We start from the raw sequence: 15,570 nt of genomic DNA on the forward strand, positions 1-15,570 counted from the left end.
ACTCTAAATGTGCGAAGCTAAAATGAAAGAGAGCTGAACGAAACATTTCATCTTGAAGTATTGACACAAGAGAGTCGTAATTCGCGCCTCGACAAGCAAACAGAGGGTTGCCTTTAGTTTCGCTTACACTTTATTTTCTTCAAAAAAAAAAAAAAAAAATGAAAAATCCCCAATTCAAAAGGGACGTAACTCCCATATATACATATTAATGGGAATCTATTTTAAAATTTACATTTAGCATCCATTAACAATAAATTACAAAAAAAGGAAATAAAGAAAATGAAAATTTACTTTCAATTGAAATTTGCATTTTAAAATTAAAAACATTTAAATTATGAAGATAACGGAAGGTAATGGTCATAGAAACAAGGACAATAGTAAAAATTACTATATTGAAAAATGGACAAAAATATATTTAAAAAAAAAATTTTTTTATTAAATCTTTACTTCAAATTTAATTATTTATTTTTCAGTCGCGATTGTTATATAAATGCGTCTATATAATAATCTATAGATTCATGGATTCTATCTAATATAAAATTCTCAAAATTTAGAGTTACTTTCCTTCAAAAAAAAAAAAAAAAAATGGGAAAAATTGGAAAAATGAACAGAAGAATATGAAAAAAATTCTCCATATTAATTACTTAATTTAATTAAATTTAAACATTAATAATTGTTTAGAATTTATAGTTACGCCCTTTTCTTCAAAAAAAAAAAAAAAAAAAAAAAAATGGAAAAATGAACAGAAGAATATGAAAAAAATTCTCCATATTAATTACTTAATTTAATTAAATTTAAACAATAATAATTGTTTAGAATTTATAGTTACGCCCTTTTCATAAAAAAAAAAAAAAAAATTGGAAAAATGAACAAAAGAATAAGAAAAAAATTCCCCATACTAATTACTTAATTTAAGTAAATTTAAACATTAATTATTGTTTAGAATTTACAGTTACGCCCCTTTCTTCAAAAAAAAAAAAAAAAAAAAAAAGATAGAAAAAAATTTAGAAATTTAGAAAGAGCACTAAAAATCATTATTATTTCTATTTTCATTAAGCATCAGATTTAAATAGTTGGAGGAAAATCATTGTCACCCTTCTTGTTAATTTTTTTTTTTAAATTTTTTTTCCGAATGGAGTTTGAACCAACAGAGAGAAGAATCGTTTCATCTCTTTGCATTTAAGTACAACCGGAAACTTGTTGGAGTAGTGCAGTTCGTTAAATGGGTTGGTGGCGTTTCCTGGGAACGATATCGACAGTCAGAGGGACGTTTAAATTACGCGACGAGCTCACTAGAGAAGAGAGTATTGCAGAAAAGAGAACCAGATACCGGACGCGCATTTATATCGACGCATTAAAGTCCTCGCATCGCGATTCATCGCCAAGCCTTTCGTACGGCAATTGCACGTCGATTACATTTCCACTATATAAATATTTTTTTTTTTAATTTTTTAATATTTTTAAATTTATTTAGTATAAAAAAATAATTTATTTAGTATTTCTTTTTTTTTATTTTTCAAAAGGAATTTATTGTACGAAGTCTGAAGGATAGGATAAAAAAATACTATATATAATGCCACACTTTTTTTTCCCTATTTTCCCTGATTTGATTTAATTAAATTAACAGAATTGACACAAAAATTTAATTTTCCTTTTCCCTGACATTTTCCTGATTTCCAAACAAAATTTTGACTTTTTCAAAATTATTTTTAAATAATTTAAAATATTTATTATTTTTAAAATCTCAATATATTGATATTGAGATATTTTATATAATATCATATCATATTTTTTTCTAGAATTTTTAAATAAAATTCTTCTTTAAATCAATTATTAGGTATTGTTAACATTTTTTAAAAAAATTTAATAAAAGATGATAAAAGTGTTGATCAGTCAATTCGTAATTAGTGAAAAAATGTTAAAAACTTTAAAATTTTTTTAAAAAGTTTCTTTTTCAGAATTTTTAAATCCACTTGGTTTACAATTGAATTTTAAATGAAATTTCGATTATTCAAAAAAAATTTCCAATTAAATATTAGAAAATAAAAACTTTATATAATTTTAAAAAAAAATTAAATTAAACTTTTTCAAAAAAATTAATTCAACAGAATTGTTAGTAAAAAAAATGAAAAATGCAAATTTTCAAAGATTTTAAATTTTAAAACCATATCAAAATTCGATTATTTCTAATTGAATTTCCAGAAATAAATTTAATACTTTTAAATAATAATGTTTTTTCTTTTATATAATTGAATTTTGCAAAGAATTTTATCAAAATTCCTCAAAATAATAAATTTTCAAGAATAATTTTGTTATTTATCTTTAATAATTGAATTCTTTCGAAGAATTATTTATGATAATAATTGAATTATTTCAAAAAAAAAATTTAATTAAAATTGTATTTAAAATAATTGTTTTCTTTAGAACAATTTTATTAAAATATTTAAAAATAATTGAATTCCTGTGAAAAATTTTAATATTTTTGAAAATATTTCAATTCTTTCAAAGAATTTAAAAAAACATTTCTTTAAATAATTGATTTTTTCGAAGAATTGAAATTAAATTTTTAAAAACAATTTATGAAAATAATTGAATTATTGCGAGAACTTTTTGAAAAAGTTTAAAAAGAATTGAATTTCTGTGAAAAATTTTGTTATTTTTCAAAATAATTGAATTATTTTGATGAATATTTGTTATTTATGAAAATAATTGAATTTTGCAAAGAATTTTATTAAAATGGTTCAAAATAATTGAATTTTCGGAAATAATTTTGTTATTTATCAAGATAATTGAATTCTTTCGAAAAATTGCGTTAAAATTTTTGAAACAATTTTAAATATATGTTAATAAATTCAATTATTTTCAATGGAATTGAAATAAAAGTTTTTCAAAAAAATCCATTGTTTAACAATTCAATTTTACGTATGAAAAATTAAAATTTTCAAAGATTTTAATTTAAAACCATTTCAAAATTCAATTATTTATAAAAATTCATGTTATTATTAAAAAATTTTTTTTTATTTATGAAAGTAATTGAATTATTGCAAAGAAATTTATAAATAATTTGTAAATAATTGAATTTCTGTGGAATTTTTATTATTTTTGCAAATAATTGAAATTCTGACGAGGATTTAATCAAAATTTTCGAAAAAATTGATTTTCTGCAACGATTTTATTATTTTTGAAAATATTTGAATTTTTGCAAACAATTTTATGAAAATTCCTGAAAATAATTGAATTTCTGGAAAAAATTTTGATGTTTATCAAGATAATTGAATTCTTTCGAAGAATTGCATTAAAATTTTAGAAACAATATTAATAATAGGTATATTAATAAATTTAACTATTTTCAACAAAATGGAAATTAAAATTTTTCAACAAAAAACCATTCGTTAATAATTAAATTTTACGTGAAATTTCAATTATTCGGAAATTTTTCATTTAATTTTTTTATTAGAAAATAAAAACTTCGAATAATTTAAAAAAAAATTAAACTAAACTTATTCAAAAAAAATTAATTCCACAAAATTGTTAATTAAAAGTTGAAAAATTCAACTTTTTGAAGATTTTAACTTAAAACCTTTTCAAAATTCAATTATTTCTTGAAATTGAATTTTCACAAAGAATTTTATCAACAAATTTTTAAATAATTGAATTCTTTTGACGAATTTTAATAAAATTTTTAAGAATAATTACATTTTCGAGAAATAGGTGATTAAAATTTGATTTAAAATAATTGAAATTCTACGATGAGTTTTATAATTCATAAAAATAATTGAATCCGTGAAAATTTTTAAATTTTACGAAAATAATTGAATTCTTGCGAAAAAATGTATAAAGAAAATTTGTAAATAATTGAATTTTGTTACGAATTTTATAAAAATTTTCGAAAATATTTGAATTTCTTCGAAAAATTGTAATATTTTTGAAAATAATTGAATTCTTGGGAAGAAATTTATGCAAAAATATTTGTAAATAATTGAATTTTGGCAAGAATTTTATGAAAATTTTATAAAACAATTGAGTTTCTGCGAAGAATATTGTATTATTTTTTAAATAATTGAATTTTTGTAATAAATGTTGTTATTTATGAAAATAATTGAATTTTGCTAAGAATTTTTCGAAAATTCCTGAAAATAATTGAATTTTTTCAAAAAAATTGTGTTAAAATTTTTAAAATACTATTAAATAAACAATATTAAAAATTCAACTAATTTTAATTAAAATTCATTTATAAATTAATTTTTTTTTAGAAAAAACTCTATAAGAATTCAATTATTTTATTACAAAAATAATGTTATTAAATAATTGAATGTTTCTTAAAATTGAATTCCTACAAAGAATTTGTGAGAATAATTATGATTTTTGAAAATAATTGAATTTATGAGAATAATTGAAAATAATTTCGAAAATAATTGAATTGATAAGAATAATTGAAAATAATAATTGAATCCAGGAATTAAATACAAATTTTATTGCAAATAATTGAAATTCTGCTATGAGTTGAATATAAAAAATATAATAAATATAATTATTTTATAAAAAAAATTATAGCAAAATTTAATTAATAAAAATAATTGAATTACTAAAAAGAATTTTATTACTTATGGAAATAATAATTGAATGTCTGTAAAAAAGTTTTATTCTTTAAGAAAATAATTGAATTCTTGCTAAGAAATTTATAAAAAAAATTTTGCAAATAGGTAATTGAATTCCTGTGAAATTTTTTTATTTATAAAAATAATTAAAAATGTTTCCGTAGAATTTTATCAAAATTTTTTTTTAATAATTGAATTTTTTTAAAGAATTTTATTAAAAAATTTTTAAATAATTGAATTCTTTGAAAGAATTTTATTAAAATTTTTGAAAATAATTTAATTCTTTTAAAGAATTTCATGGAAATTTTTGAAAATAATTGAAAATTCGGAGAAGAATTTTATTATTTATAAGATAATTGAATTTTCGGACTCTGCGAGTTTTAATTACTGTTATTAAAAATAAGTCACGATGACGTGACAATTCTGATTAAAATATAATTTTCGGAGTAAAAGAAAATTGTATATTATAAATATAGACGCGTATATTTATATTTATGTAAATATAATAAATATATATAATTATAGACATAAGTATTACTTATACATTACAAATGAAATTAAAATTGAATAAAAAAATGAAAAACTATTTTTAGAGTATAATTTAAACGAAATAGCGCATGGGACACGTACTTCACGGTGCGGAGCGTGGAAGGCAACTTGGAGATGCGGATGATTTGAGATTATAGACATTAGGGACATTAGCCTCGGCGTTATATGACTCCCAGCGCGATATATGCCCCGAGAGAGGTTGGCGTTCGTATCCCAGAGCCCCGTTTCATATATGCACTAAACGTAAATGGGTAAGTGATTTCAAATACATAATTTACGGGTTTACGTGTCCCAACCAGTGGAGGGTGGTCTTCTCCCATACAACATATGACGTACGACGTACACATAATCCAGAAGCCTGACCACTTCGGTTTCATTATTTCAATTTTCTCCGACTCAATCAATTTCTTTTTAAATTTATTTTCTTTAATAATTTTTATTTATTTTCTTTCTTTAATCTATTCGTTATTTTTCTATTTTCTACTTTTTATGCCTTTATTTTTCTATTTTTCTATTTTCTACTTTTCATTTCTTTATTTTTCTATTTTCTACTTTTTATGCCTTTAATTTTCTATTTTCTACTTTTTATTTCTTTATATTCTACTTTCTACTTTTTATGCCTTTAATTTTCTATTTTCTACTTTTTATTTCTTTATTTTTCTACTTTCTACTTTTTATGCCTTTATTTTTCTATTTTTCTATTTTCTACTTTTCATTTCTTTATTATTCTATTTTCTATTTTTTATTTCTTTATTTTTCTATTTTCTACTTTTTATGCCTTTATTTTTCTATTTTTCTATTTTCTACTTTTCATTTCTTTATTATTCTATTTTCTACTTTTTATTTCTTTATTTTTCTATTTTCTACTTTTTATTTCTTTATTTTTCTATTTTCTACTTTTTATGCCTTTAATTTTCTATTTTCTACTTTTTATTTCTTTATTTTTCTACTTTCTACTTTTTATGCCTTTATTTTTCTATTTTTCTATTTTCTACTTTTCATTTCTTTATTTTTCTATTTTTTATTTCTTTATTTTTCTATTTTCTACTTTTTATGCCTTTATTTATCTATTTTTCTATTTTCTACTTTTCATTTCTTTATTATTCTATTTTCTACTTTTTATTTCTTTATTTTTCTATTTTCTACTTTTTATTTCTTTATTTTTCTATTTTCTACTTTTTATGCCTTTAATTTTCTATTTTCTACTTTTTATTTCTTTATATTCTACTTTCTACTTTTTATGCCTTTAATTTTCTATTTTCTACTTTTTATTTCTTTATTTTTCTACTTTCTACTTTTTATGCCTTTATTTTTCTATTTTTCTATTTTCTACTTTTCATTTCTTTATTATTCTATTTTCTACTTTTTATTTCTTTATTTTTCTATTTTCTACTTTTTATGCCTTTATTTATCTATTTTTCTATTTTCTACTTTTCATTTCTTTATTATTCTATTTTCTACTTTTTATTTCTTTATTTTTCTATTTTCTACTTTTTATGCCTTTAATTTTCTATTTTCTACTTTTTATTTCTTTATATTCTGCTTTCTACTTTTTATGCCTTCAATTTTCTATTTTCTACTTTTTATTTCTTTATTTTTCTACTTTCTACTTTTTATGCCTTTATTTTTCTATTTTCTACTTTTTATTTCTTTATTTTTCTATTTTCTACTTTTTATTTCTTTATTTTTCAATTTTATATCTTTTACTTTTTTCTTTTTCTATTTTCATTTTTTTTATTTTTATTTTACTATTTTTTTTTTAATTTATTCAGACTTCGCACTAGATAATTAATTTTAAAAAAGTACCAAAAAGTAGCTTTCAAACAAAAAAATAGAAAAAAAGTAGCTATCGAAAAATTAAACTTGACGACCAAAAAAACTCGTTTTAGACAATTCACAAAACTGACAAAAATTACATTCCATATTTTTTATTTTCCTCACTTTTACCTAATTTTCATCAAAAATATTTATTTCTCTCTTTTTCTACTACTAATAAATTCAATTCCCGCAACGAATTTTATTATTCATCAAAGAATTTAAATATTTAGAAAAATAATTTAATTCTTGCCAAGAATTTTATAAAAATTCATTAGAAATTTTTATTCTTTATAAAAATAATTGAATAATAATTATTTTAATTTATTATTTTAATTATTTTAATTTCAATAATTGAATTCTGTTTGGAAATTTTATGAAAAAAATAGTAGATATTAAAAATCATTGAATTGCGAAAAGTTTTTAAAAATAATTCAATTTTACAAAGAATTCAATTAAACTTTTTAAGAATAATTGAATTGTATTATTTTTGTAAAATAATTGAATTTTTGCGATGAATATTGTTATTTACAAAAATAATTTAATTTTTCTAAGAATTTTATGAAAATTCCTGAAAATAATTAAATTCTTTCAAAAAATTGCATTAAAATTTTAAAAATTCATTTGCCAATCAATTTTTTTAGAAAATTTTACCTTGAATTCAATTATTTACATAAAAAAAATTATTTTTATTGAATATTTGAATGTTTCTTAAAATTTAATTCTTACAAAGAATTTGTGAGAATAATTATATTATTTTTGAAAATAATTGAATTTATAAGAATAATTGAAAATAATAATTGAATCCACGAAGTTAATTAAAATTTTATTGAAAATAATTGAAATTCTGCTATAAGTTTTATTTATTTATCAAAATAATTGAATTCATAAAAAGTATGAAAATAATAATTGAATCTCTGTAAAAAAGTTTTATTCTTTACGAAAATAATTGAAAATAATTGAATTCCTAAAAAGCATATTATTATTTATGGAAATAATTGAATTCTTGCGTACGATTTTATTAGAATTTTTTAAAATAATTTAATTTCCAAGAAAAAATTTATTACTTTTAAAAATAATTGAATTCTTGTGATGAATATTGTTATTTATGAAAATAATTAAATTTTGCATAGAATTTTATTAAAATGCATCAAAATAATTGAATTTTTGGGAATAATTTTTTTATTTTTGAAAATAATTGAATTCCTAAAAAGTATTTTATTATTTTTGAAAATAATTGAATTCTTGTGATTAATATTGTTATTTTTTGAAAATAATTGAATTTTGCAAAGAATTTTATTAAAATGATTCAAAATAATTGAATTTTCGTGAATAATTTTGTTATTTATCTTTAATAATTGAATTTTGTCGAAGAATTATTTATGTAAATAATTGAATTATTGCAAAAAATTTTATTATAATGTTTGAGAAGAATTGAATTTCTGTGAAAAGTTTTATTCTTTTGAAAATAATTGAATTCTTCATAAGCATTTTATAAACAATGTGTTAAATAATTAATTTTTTCGAAATATAATAAAATTATTAAAATTTTATTTTAACTAATTGAATTCTTGTGAAAAACTTTATTTATGAAAATAATTGAATTCTTGCTTAGAATTTTGTCAACAATTTTTTTAAAAAACAAAAAAAAATTTAGGTTATGTTTGTTTTTTTCATTATTTTCTATTCGTTTTTTAAAAATTAATTTCCTATGCTCTTTAACGCCCTCAGAAGAAAGTAGATAGAAAAATTTTTAGGTTAATAAAAAAAACAAATTAATAATTAACAAATGGCGATTTTTTTCCCCGTCAACTTTTCTTCAAATGGTGCATTGTTCAATTTTCAAGTCAAAGAGATATATAATCTTTTTGCAATTCTAAGAAAACATCAGCCTTGGCAAGGCTAATATAAAAAGTTCTTTTGCGATTTCTTATACGAATTCTTGTTTCTCTCGACGAGCTTTGAAGATATACCACTCTGAGAGGGATCTTCATGTCGCGGTGATTCGTTCAATTTTTTTTTTCAAATACTTTTTTTCTTTTCCTTTTTTCTACCGTCACATCCTTTTTAGATTTTTCACAAGTTTTGTGACATTGCAAAATTTTACGACTTATAACACACACACTGAATAGAATGATAATAATATATAATTAATTTAACCAAAAAAAAAAACAAACAAAAAAAGAAAAAATATTCCTAAAAATTAATACGCTTTATAAAGGAAATAAAAAATCTTTGGTATATATTTTAAAATAGCTACTTAAAAATATTTTAAAATATTATAAAATACCTACTAAAAATTTAAAATATCTACTTGAAAATATTTAAAATACCTACTTAAAAATATTTTAAAATATTTTAAAATACCTACTAAAAACATTTAAATACCTACTTAAAAATATTTTTAAATATTTTAAAATACCTACATGGAAATAATTTAAAATATATTAAAATACCTTCTAAAAATATATTAAGCTACCTGCTTAAACATATTTTTAAATATTTTAAAATACCTACTTAAAAATATTTTGAATACCTATTTAAAAATATTTTTAAATACCAACTAAAAAATTTAAATACCTACTTGAAAATATTTCAAATACCTGCTTAAATATATTTTAAAATATTTTTAAATACCTACTTGAAAATATTTTAAAATATTTTCTTAAAAACATATTAAACTACCTGCTTAGAAATATTTTGAAATAACTGAAAAATTAAATAACGAAATAATAAAAAAAACTTGGAAAATAATATGACTTCCTCATTCTCTTTGTAGTAAAGATTTTTTTTTAAATTAACCAATGCTGTTAAATTCTTAAATTTTTGCTTTTCCGGAAACAAATTAACAATTAAGACTTACAACCAATTTTAAAGGGCGGGGAGGGCCGCTAGAGGGAGAAAACAATTCACTTATTCTTATTATATTTAGTAATTGAGAAATTTCGAGACTCTGGTTAGATTATTGCCTCGCAAAGTAAGTGGTTAAGTAGAAGCGAACCCATAAAAACCGCAAATGACATAAGTACTGGTTCTCTTTTCCCTCTCTAGTCATCTCCCTCTCACTCTTTTTTTACTTTTACTCAAAAACTATTTCCTAAAACACTATTTGGTCAAATTAAATAATAATAAAAAATTCTCAATTTTAGAAAAATATTTTTTAAAAATATTTTTAAAAAATAAAATTTAATTAAAATTTTACCCAAAACGCATTTGGCAAAATAAATAATAAAAAGTTCTCAATTTTAAAAAACATTTTTTTAAATTATTTAAAAAAGCAAAAAATAAAATTTGAAAAAAATTTTATCTAAAACGCATTTGGTAAAATAGACAATTTTTGAAGCTAGAAAATAAATGTTTTCAGTCATCTTGACATTTTTTTAATAATATTAACTAATTAATAATAGTAGTAGAATGTCAATTAATAATCAGTAATAATAATTAATATAAATTAATAAGCAATCAAGTTCATTATTGTTTTTAAAAAGTAAACAAAAAATAGAATAAAATTAAAAAAGTTCCTAAATCGCATTTGACACAATTGTTCAATAAAAATTAATTTCAAAAAATGTTTTCCAAATTTAAAAAAAATAGTAATAATATAATTTTAAAAATTATTTCAAATGTATACATATATATATATACATGAGTATTTGCACAGGGTTGAAATTATACCCTAGGGACTTGTTGCCAAGTACCGTTACGGTGTTAAAACATGCAATAAGTATATGGAATGAGAAATGAAGAAGAAGAAGAAGAAGTTTAAATTGTTTAACGGTAAACACCATAGTTTGACAGGGTATTTTTCACCATGATTAGCATAATTTGAAAATGTAATTTAAGAGTTATCAGGAGTGTAAAAAACAATACTTAAATGTATATTAACCTCATAAAGCAATTGCTTCTGTATTTGCTTCTTTCGTCTAGACTCAAAATATTATCTACAAGTTAAAACGAATTCAGTAAATTTTATAATGTTTACATTTTCTATTCTTGTTTTTTTTTTAATTTTATTATTACTATTATTATTAGTGCTACTAAAATTTTTACTATACTATTATTACTACTATTAATATTTCTACTATTATTGTAATCACTACCATTAATATTTATTTATTTAATTATTTAAATCTTGATTCAAACTTAAAGGGGTTTCAAATGAACCTTAATTTTATTACTGTAACTATTTTTACTAATTTTAAAATTATTACTATTATTGTTAATAGTATTTATATTAATACTATTAATAGTATTAAGAAAGTAGCTCAGATACAAAAAAAAACCTTTGCAAAAAATGCAACGTTGAACTTGACGTTTAGTTTTGTTTCACGTTGGTGCAAAACTGTCATCAAGTTTTTGAAGTCGATAGCTCAGATTTAAAAAAAAACACCTTGCAATAACTGCTACGTTGAAATTGACGTTTAGTTTTGTTTCAAAACTGTCATCAATTTTATTAATGTATTAGCTCAGATACAAAAAAAAACCTTTGCAAAAAATGCAACGCTGAAATAGACGTTTAGTTATTAATTAAATAATCGCGCAGCTTTTATCCACCAATAAGAGAATTGTAATGGCGCCAGCGCACTAGCGCTTTTCCCCAAGAAAATATTTACTTAAATACAAGAAAAAAGTTTAAATACAAAACAAAATATTCCACCGAACCTATTTAGTCAAACAGTTTGGTTAAAATAAACACTTTTCTCCCTTCCATTATATTCAATAACAGGAAATTATCATTATAGACACGAAGAGAGGTTTGTTATTAAATAAAATTTGTTTTCCTCCCTCCCTTCCTCTTTTCTTCATCTCGTGGACAATTAAATTTCGAGTTATTTTTAGTACGAGAAAATTGAATAGCGTGCAAAACAAGATGTAAAATGATCATTTTGCGGAGGTTACACTCTAAATGTCATAGAATGCACAAGTATGCGATGAAAAAAGGAGAATGAAGGAAGTTAGCCAAAGAAGAAGGAGAAGAAGAAGAAGATGAAGAAAGAAGAGGAATAATAAAACAACCCTCCCGTAGAAGGCACTATTTATAGGAAACTGGTTGTATATAACTTGTAAATCCACATATATTGGCTATTGAAAAATCAGCATTCAGAGGCTATTTTAATAAAGATTTGCGCCATTCCTCCAGCGATATTGATCCCTATCTATACTTTTCAAATTAAGAAGAACCTTCTCTCTCTGTTTATTTAAGCAAAAAGTATTTTCACGTCAAACGTTAATTTTTTTCCACCGAACAAAGAGTAGAAAAAAAGAAGCGTATAACCTCAAAATAATTGACACAAGATACCAGACCGCAAACAACTCGATGGACTTGTTTACTACTTAAACCTCAGTCTTGATCGAATTTACTAATTTTTTATCTCTAGTACCTTCAATTTTTATTAAATATACTAGAAATAAAAATTAATAAATGAACGAATTAAAACGAATTAAAAATATATAACCAAAAATTAATAATCAAAGAGAAAAATTAGGCAAAACGAATAAATTCTAATAAAAGGATTCAAAAGAAAAATTTATATAAACTTTGGAATAAAAATGATTATTGCAAATTGAGCCCAGCGCATAATCGTCAATTTGATCATCGAGGAAGTGATGTTTTCGATTAACTGCAGTTTATAAATCAATGGCAATGGCGCCTCTCTTGGCTTCCGAAGAAGTTGAAAGAAGATACTACTAAATGCCGACTCTCTTGAGACGTGTAGCATATAACCAAGCAAATGTGGCTGCCGCTGCTGCTTCTGCTGCTGGTGCAACTAGGAACATATACACTCACACACGCATCGATTACGCAAGTCATTGAGCATTCGAGACAGGCGCCGTACGCTAATTGCTACCTCCTTTCTATATATATACCCGCACATACTCACACATACGGGAGTACACAAGAAAATTTTAATATACTCTGACGCCAAATATTCTATTTCGAGAAAAAGGAATCAAACAAAAAAATAATAATTATAACGGGGAGTTGAATTAGTTCTCTTGGAAGGAGATACTTTTTTCGTTATTCTGAGGGTTGTCTAAGTTGTTTTTGCAATTAAATGAGATTCGAACGTAAAACGAAAACAGCCTACACACTTAGCTTCCTTTAACTGTTTTCGGCACTAGCCCCGAATTAACGAATATCCAATCATCAATAACCTTCTGTTGGATCTAACCAATCACCATTAATCCGGAGTTAACTCGGGGCGAATGCCAAAAACAGCCTTTCTGAAAGTTAGGAAATGAACCTAATCTTAAAATTCTGCCCATCTCCCCTTTTCCGATATGTTCTAGTAGCAAGCATACCCATTCAAAAAGTACTGAATTACCCTTGTTAAATTTAGGAAATTTTATTCTCATCCCATTACTGATTTTAATTCCGATATGTTCTAGTGGCAAGCATACCTTTCCAACAAGTACTGAATTCTTTGTGTCAAATTTAATATCATTTATACTCATCATGTTGACGATATTAATTACGATATGTTCTAGTGTCAACTATGCCTATCCAAACAGTAATTAATTAACTTGGTCAAATTTAGTATCATTTATACTCCATCATATACATTATTTCAATTCCAATATTGTCTAGTGGTAAGCATACCTATCCAACAAGTAATGAATTATTTGTGTCAAATTTAGTATCATTTATACTCATCATGTAGACGATTTTAATTCCGATATGTTTTAGTGGTAAGCATACCAATTCGACAAATACTGAACTAGTATTTGTCGAATTTAGTATCAACTATACTCATCGTATTGATGATTTTTATTCCGATATGTTCTAGTGACAAGCATACCTGCATTCGCCAAGGACTAGGTTATTATTGTCAACTTTAGTGTCATCCTATTGATGATTGAAATTATCATATGTTCTAATAACAAGCAGACCTATTCAAAAAGTACTGATTTAGCTTTATTAATTTTATTACTAATTCTACTCATGTTACTAAACATTTACTTTCCATGTGTTTTAATATTTATTCAAAAAGTTCTGTTGTATAAAACTATATTGTGAAATTTACTACATTTTATTTTGATTCCATTACTAATTTTAATTCCGATATGATCTAGTGGCAAGAATACCTTTTAGACAAGAACTAAATTATTATTGTCAAATTTAGTATAATTTTCTTCATGACATTCATTCAGATATGTTCTAGTGTCCAGCATACCTATTCAACAATTACTGTACTATCTTTGTTAAATTTAGTATCATTTATACTCATGATATTAATTATTCTAATTCCCATATGTTCTAGTGGCAAGAATACGCTTTGCAAAAGGATCAGATCATTTTTTTAAATGGCAAGTAAAGTAATAAAGTAATTTAATCATAATGTTTAATATTGTCTATAATTTCCTTTCATTTTTTAATATTTAAAAAGGGGTTTTTTTAATCTGAGCAAATGCCTTAAAATTATAGATGTCAGCTTTGTAACAATGTCAGACATAAACAAATATAAATATCAAACAGTTCAAAAAAATATGTTCGTTTTAAAAATGTACTTCTTTATTAAGGTATCTAACGTAACTTTAAAATTTAATCACACTCCCTTCCTTCCACCCTTTCTATTAAAAAAAATAAACATAAACTAATTGTTTTTTGTTCCGATGTGTTCTAGTAGTCAGCATACCTATCCAAAAAGTACTAAAATATTTTTGTCAAATTTAGTATCATTTATACTCATAATGTAGACGATATTAATTCCGATATATTTTAGTGGCAAGCATACCTATTCGACAAGTACTAAAAAAGCTATGTCAAATTTAGCATCATTTATACTCATCTTATTGATGATTTTTATTCCGATATTGTCTAGTGGCAAGCATACCTGTTCGCCAAGGACTAGGTTATTATTTTAAATTTAGTGTTATCATATTAGTGCCAAAAATTTCCAAATGTTCTTCTAGCAAGCATGCTTATTCGAAAAGTACTGGACTATTCTTGCCAAATTTAGTATCATTTATACTCATGATAATAATGATTTTCTCGATTTGAATTCCGATATGTTCAAGTGGCAAGCATACCTATTCCAAAAAGTTTTCGTTTATAAAAGTTTACTTGCGAAATTTACTATATTTTATTCTGATCCCATTACTAATTTTAATTCCCATATGTTCTAGTGGCAAAAATACCTGTTCGACAAGTACTGAATTATAATTGTCAAATTTAGTGTCATCCTCTTGATGATATTAATTCCGATATGTTCTAGTGGCAAGCATACCTGTTTTCAATATTATTTATTAGGGTTCGTCTTTTTTTGTGAAGGACAATTTAATAGACGTTGGAGGGGGTTAATAGCCTAATTTAAGGCAACTTAGATCTAGTTAAAGGGTATTAATTAATCTATTTTCTGTTTAAAACAATTCACTAAGCTTTGGCAGGGGTCATTAGGTCTTCTTTCTATTAAGGACAACAAAACAGATGCAAAATAGAAATAGGGGATTAATAATTCCGTTTTTGTTTAGGACAACTCCCGAGGTAAAGTAGGAACTTTGAAGTCGAAAAGGAAAATGTCGATTAAACCCAAGAAAATATTCAGTCTGAATAAAAACGACTTTTGGCAAGCCTTCTCAGTACTTAACAACAATTTACGAGACAGGT

General features: G+C 22.7%; 1 protein-coding gene across 3 annotated transcripts in view; it reads right to left on the bottom strand.

Moving 5' to 3' along the window:
• The window catches only part of LOC122512689 (telomerase-binding protein EST1A-like), a 143,594-nt gene that overhangs the window by 82,062 nt on the left and 45,962 nt on the right, over positions 1–15,570 (bottom strand). The gene's annotated exons all lie outside the window — the stretch shown is intronic.

The sequence above is a fragment of the Leptopilina heterotoma genome, unplaced genomic scaffold, assembly GCF_015476425.1.
Source record: "Leptopilina heterotoma isolate Lh14 unplaced genomic scaffold, ASM1547642v1 Lhet_123, whole genome shotgun sequence".
NCBI lineage: Eukaryota > Metazoa > Arthropoda > Insecta > Hymenoptera > Figitidae > Leptopilina > Leptopilina heterotoma.